The sequence below is a fragment of the Pinus tabuliformis genome, chromosome 8, assembly GCF_031772625.1.
Source record: "Pinus tabuliformis cultivar Carrire ecotype Pingquan chromosome 8, CPIR1, whole genome shotgun sequence".
NCBI lineage: Eukaryota > Viridiplantae > Streptophyta > Pinopsida > Pinales > Pinaceae > Pinus > Pinus tabuliformis.
In genome coordinates, this window is record NC_142294.1 from 774469118 (window position 1) to 774475728 (window position 6611).

The 6611-nt window shown below is 36.7% G+C and overlaps 1 long non-coding RNA gene across 1 annotated transcript; it reads left to right on the top strand.

Moving 5' to 3' along the window:
- Positions 1-5208: 5208 nt before the first annotated feature.
- On the top strand, positions 5209-6025 carry LOC149237887 (uncharacterized). Its single transcript, XR_016245320.1, has 3 exons — positions 5209-5437; positions 5531-5598; positions 5692-6025. It is a non-coding gene; the product is annotated as an uncharacterized LOC149237887 (long non-coding RNA).
- Positions 6026-6611: the final 586 nt, after the last annotated feature.

Consider the following 6611-nt stretch of genomic DNA (forward strand, 5'->3'; position numbering starts at 1 on the left):
TCTGATGTTTTTTCTCTGAAAATAAATCTGGAAAGGTCTCCCTCATAAATTGTTCGTCTTCCCAGGTGGCCTCTTCCAGCCCATAATGCTTCCATTGCACTTTAACCTGGGTGATAACTCGTTTCCGCAACGTTACTTCTCTCTGATCTAATATAACCAAAGGTTCGACCTATACATAGCAACAAAATAAGTTAAGTCATCAATCAGCTTGTTTAATAAATCTGTATTTAAACAAAAAACTTACTGAATATTTTACCTGAATGTCTTTCCAATTGATTACATGTTTAGCATCAAAGATATATTTTTTAAGTAGAGAAACATGAAAAACATTGTGCACACGAATGGGGCTGGGTAAGGCAAGTTGGTAAGCCACTGGTCCGATTCAAGCTAAAATTTGGAAAGGCTCGCAAAATCAGGGTGCTAATTTAGCACATCTGGTCCATTGCAAGCTACGTTTCTTAGCTCGCACTCGAATGTAAACATGATCGCCTACTTGAAATTCCTGGAAGCTTCTTTTCAAATCATTGAAGTTGTTTTGCCGGTCCTAAGTGGCTTTCAAATTGGCCCGTACCTTTTTCACCATCTCCTCTATTTCCTTTAACATATCTAGCCCTAACATCAACTTGTCTTCTGGACCACTCCAATTCAAGGGTGTTTGGCACTTATGTCTGTATAACACTTCGAAGGGACTCATCTGTAAAGATGTATGGTATCCATTGTTATAGGCAAATTCTACCAAGTGCAGGTAGTCCTCCCATTTTGATGGCTGTTGCATCACATAAGTTCACAACATGTCTTCAACTATTTGATTTACTCACTCTATTTATCCATCCATTTGAGGATGATATATGGTGTTGAAGTGTAGTTGTGTGCGCAATCCTTCAAAAAAGGCCTTCCAAAAGGCTGATGTAAATTTCACATCACAGTTGGAAATGATCATTTTGGGTATTCCATGTAATTTAAAAATGTTTTACATAAATATATTAGCAATTTGTATCTCTTTATAAGTTGACTGGATGGATATGAAATGGGCATATTTGCTCAACTTTTCCACTACCACCATAATGGAGTCATTTTTCTTTTTTGACTTAGGTAGTCTGGTAATGAAGTCAATGGATATGGTTTCCCATTTCCATTCTAGAATAGGTAGAGGGTGGAGTAATCTTGCTGGGTGTTGGTGGTCAGCTTTTATTTGTTGGCACTCCAGACATTTGGCTAATTATTCTACTACCTCCTTCTTCATACCAGGCTAGAAAAATTCCTTTCTCAGGGAAAAAATCAATTTTTGGTATTTGGTGTGGCCCGCATAAAGAATTTTATGATATTCATCTACAATTAAAATTTTAAGTTGTTTCAGGTTAGGCACATATAATCTTTTCCTATAAATCAACAATTCTTCTAAATTTACCTCATATCCCAATTGTTGTTCATGGTTGTTCAAAATCTTTGCTTGCTGCCGTAAATGTTTATATACTGACTCTTGCATGGCTGTTTCACTAATCTGCTCATAGAAGTTTTTCTTGAGTCACTGAAAGAAATTTCATATAAATAGTTTACCTTTCGACTTAAGGCATCCGCAACCAAATTTTCCTTTCCCTCCAAATGTTTGATTTCAAAATCGAATTCACTTAGGAAATATGCCCAACGGGCTTGCCTAGCATTTAAAGTGGCTTTTCTGAAGTAGTTTGTTATACTATGATAATCAGTCATTAATAGAAACTTCTTACCCATCAAGTAATGTCAACACATCTTTAAGGAATGAATTACCGTTGTTAGTTCTAAGTCATATGATGAGTATTTTTGTTCATACTCTTTAAGCTTTCTAGACTCGTAGGCAACAACCCTGTCTTCTTGCATTAATACGCCACCTACACCTTCCTTGCTAGCATTCATGCACACCACATATTCTTTACTGGGAGCAACAATGCTTAAGATATGTACGATGGTAAGGAGATGCTTGAGCTGATCAAAGCTCTTTTGACAGTTGGGGGTCCACCTAAAGACTTTTCCGTTCTTTTGTAAAGAAGTAATAGGATATGCCACCCTAGAAAAACCTTCCACAAATTGCCTATAATATCGAGCTAAGCCCATGAATGATCTTATGTCAGCTACATCTTTCAGTATCGGCCACTCCATGATAGTTCTCATTTTGTTTGGATCTATTGCGATCCCATTCTTGGTGATGATATGTCCTAAGTACTGGATTTGTTCCTTAAAGAAGTCACATTTTCGGTATTTGGCATACAAATGGTGTTTTCTTAGGACCTGTAGAACAATACAAAGATGCTCCTTATGTTCTTCTGTGCTCCGAGAGTAGATTAGTATGTCATCAATAAATATTAACACAAATTTGTCTAAGTATTGATGGAATATATTGTTCATGAGACACATGAAGCTTGTTGGGGCATTAGTTAGCCCAAAAGGTAGCACTACGAACTCATAATGTCCATAACAAGTTCTGAATGTTGTTTTTTCTATATCCTCCTCCTTTATTCGGATTTGATGATAGCCTGAGCGAAGGTCAATCTTTGAGAATATAGTTGCACCCTTTACCTGATCAAATAACTCATCTATATGGGGTAGGGGATATTTATTCTTAATGGTCAGCTTGTTTAACTGATGGTAATCCATGCACATTCACAGCATTCCATCTTTTTTCTTAACAAAAAGTACTGGAGCTCCCCAATGGGACACACTGCAGCGGATATTTTTTTTATCAAGAAGCTCTTGTATCTGCATTTTCAAATATGTTAGCTTTGGTATGATCATACAATAAGGGGCTCGAGAGACTGGGGCAGCCTCCAAAATTAACTCAATGGTGAAATCTATGTCTCTTTTCGGGGGTAGGCCCAAGATTTCCTCAGGGAAAACATCCAGAAAACTTTGTACCACTGGTATATTTTCTAAAGAAATAGATTTATCCTTAGAGTCAACATAACCTACTTGTATTGCATAAATCTGGTAGCCGTTTCTTATGTATTTTTCTAATTGGGAAGTTGTTACAGGTCTTATTTTGTAGAGGTTTTTGAATAGATTGAATTTCCTATCTTTCTCCTTTCTCATCTCAGAAATTAATGGTTTTGGTCTTATAGTTAATAAGGAAACAATGTTTTTCCAACCAGACCATGCCTATAAGAATGTCATACGACCCCAAGGGTAACACATTCAAATCTGCCATGATGGACAGGTTAGCTAATATTAGAGGGAAACTACTGACTTTGGCCAAAACTCTTATTTTTTCTCCTATGGCTAGTTGTACTAACCAAGGATTTTTAAACTTTACAGCTTTCAATTTAAATTGTTCCACGATCTTGGGGCTAATATAACTCAAGGTAGCCCCGGGATCAATTAAAATAGATATAGTTTGGTTAAAAATTTTACCTTCAAATTCAACCATGGTTGGTTGATATTCTGCTTGATGATCTCAAGGGTAGCATTAATTTTAGGGAGGCTTCTTGCTACTTATCCCACTATTGATGCTTCTTGTATTTGCAAAATCTAATCATCTCCTTTGCAGTGTGGGTAGTTTTTGAAATAATGTGGGCCTCTGCATCCCCAACACTGTATAGGGGGTCTGTTAGTTAATTTTTCTTCACTTCGACTGGCTTGCTCACTAATCTTCATTTCACCTACTACTTTAAATCTATGATGATTTTTATTGAAATTCCAGTTAATTTGACCTTTATACAATCCCTTGTTGCTTGGGCCCTTATTCCCTTTGTGGTTGGGAACAAATTTACTTCCCTTTTTATTAGTCCATCTCTTGCTCATATCTCCCTTTGGTTTGTTTTGCTGGTAGCAGATCCATGCCTTACGAATAACTTCATCCATGGCTTTTGGGTTGTCAAACTCTAGTCGTTCTTTCACGAACAACGGAAGGCTATTGATAAATCGTTGCGCCTTTTCTTTTTCTTCGCATATGTAAGAAACATACCGAAGTAATGATGTAAACTTTGTTATGAAATCATCCATAGACATTTGGCCCAGCTATAGATCATGAAACTCTTTTGCTTTTTCATCATAAAATATCTCCGTTAGATATTTTTCTTTAAGATATCTCTGAAATTTTTCCCAGGTTATGCTTTGTTCATTTACTCAGGCTCGAAATGTTTTTACTTCCTCCCATAATAATGTGGCTTTTCCTTGTAGCTGGAAAATAACCAAACAAGCCTTGAGATTATGGTCATATTCATACAACTGGAAATACTTATTCATATTCATGACCCATGCTTATGCTGCTTCTTCCTGTTCACCATCAAAGAGATGAGGATTTATTTTTCAAAATTACCCTTGAAGTTCCATTTTTTGCCTTTTCTATGTCTTGTGATTTGACACGTTATCTGATTCTTCTTCACAATTTTCTTTTCCACCTTTTGTTTCCACATACTCTATTTGAAACTCTTGTTCCCCTGTCATATTTCCGTGTTTAGGGCCAGGGACTAATGGCCGATGATTTTGTCTATCAGATAGAATTTTCCTATTTTTTTCCTATTCTTGCATCAATGTTTTGTTGTCTGCTCGTAACCGGGCCATCTCATCCTTCAATTCTTGTACAATCACCATGATATCTGTATCGGTATTCCGTGGCTCATCGCCCAGCTATACCCAAACCTCAGGATTGCCTTCCTGAAATGATGTGGGTTTTGTTCCCATTACGGATCTGTGTGGTAAATTCATAGTTCTCCTCATACTGACTGCTCCCTGATGCCTACATGCATATTACTGAGTTTGTTATTTCTTTATTCCAGAGGTCTCAGTTTTCCAACTTGAGCGCTACGATACCATATGTCACACATCTACCTGTTAAATAAAAGAAATTAATAACATAAGAACATTTGACAATAATTATTATTCAACATGAAAGGTCATTACGCATACTATTTGTATTTATATATATATAAAGGCGCTCTGATATCAAACTAAACTATATTGTTACTTTTAAATTTTTGTCAAAATCTAAAGCCGAACACAACTTTATATTATATCAACATAATGGTTAATATTTATCAACCCAACATTTAAATGTATCAATACAATGGTTTGTCTTTAACCCAACATTAATATGCAAGATTGTATTTAGTTTAACTAGCGAGTTTATGATTATCTTAGAATACCATATCCCAATGGGAATCAGAGTCATTTACTACCGTTGATGACTCAGCTGCGATGTTTATGACTCTAGCAGTTCGGCACCCTTGCGGCGTTAATGTTGTAGCTGTGGGATTCGACCGAGATGCGGTGCATTTACTCCTGTAATATTGTATTGCTATCATTTTTGGAGGGAGCTCCTCATCGATGGTGCCCGATCATCGATGTGATCGAATGGTAGAGGGGAGTCTCCGATTTTAATTCCTCTGGTGTTGGATGACATTTCTCCATTTCTTCCATTTCGGCGAGGGTTTCAACTACTCAGAGGAAGGTTTCGCTCTGAGCTATGGTGAGTCGACTGTCTCTGATCCTTTGCTGGTTGTCTTGTTGTTGTATATGAGACTTCATACGTGTCTTCTCTTGATGCTGGTTCTCTTGATAGGTACAATATGTCTTTCCTGTGCCCACATTTCGAAGGGAGGATGGTTTCTACCCACAACTATGTCTCTTGTAAGGACTGTAACTTTTAAGCTTTTTGTTTCTTCATTGGAATGTAAATTTGACTTAATGCTCAGGTTTTCTAACTCTGTTACTCCATTCTAGGTGGGATAGTGGTTTTAATGGTGCCCAAGATTTGGGAAGGACGTCGAAACTTATCTCAGCTCCTTTTCCTAGTCGTGGTACTATCGTTCGGGCAAAACCATCGAGTATTTTATTAAGTTTGATCTTTTAAGAGCTTTGATAGCCGGAGGGTTAGGTTCTTAGACCTGGTTATGCTATGACATATCTGACTGTCTCTGTATTTAGGATTTTCAAATGGCATAGCTGAACGAATATTGTATAATGTTTAAAGGTGGGGTTATCTCCCGACCCAACCCTGGATTTTATTTTTTTTTCCTTTGTATTCACGGATGTGAGACTTTGACAAGCTATGGCTTGCATTGTGGATTTATCTAAGAAAATCTTCCATAATTTCTCTGTACTCTCTGAACATTTTAATATACTTATGGGCTTTAGGAAAATGAGGGTTTCATATGTCTTTAGTGATTATTGCTTCGTCTGCTCTAAACCTGTGTAGGTAGTTTGCGGAATTCCCCTATATGTGCGGTCCGGTCGGGCTTCTATAACCTGTCAACAATGACCCGAAATTTGTTAATTACAATTCATAAATGTATATATTGGTGTCTTTAAATCTCGTGTGCCAGTAGATAGAAATTCTTGTAAACAGTTTCCGGTCATTCTATTCCTTCTCAAGTGATTTGCTAGTCGATTTAATTGACTGTTAAGAAAAATGTCACTATTTTATTCAGAGTTTTCAGTCATCTCACAGTATGGAAGATATTTCTATTACTCAGTATGGAAATCATCTCACTTCTTATTTATTAACTATCATATTAGAGTTTTGATTTCCAGTTGCCTTACTTTAAGATAGGCTTACAGTCTTCCTTAAATAACCAGGTTATACAGAGTTTTGGCAGTTTTTCAATCATGGGTAATAATACTTGTATGCTTATTTTGATTTT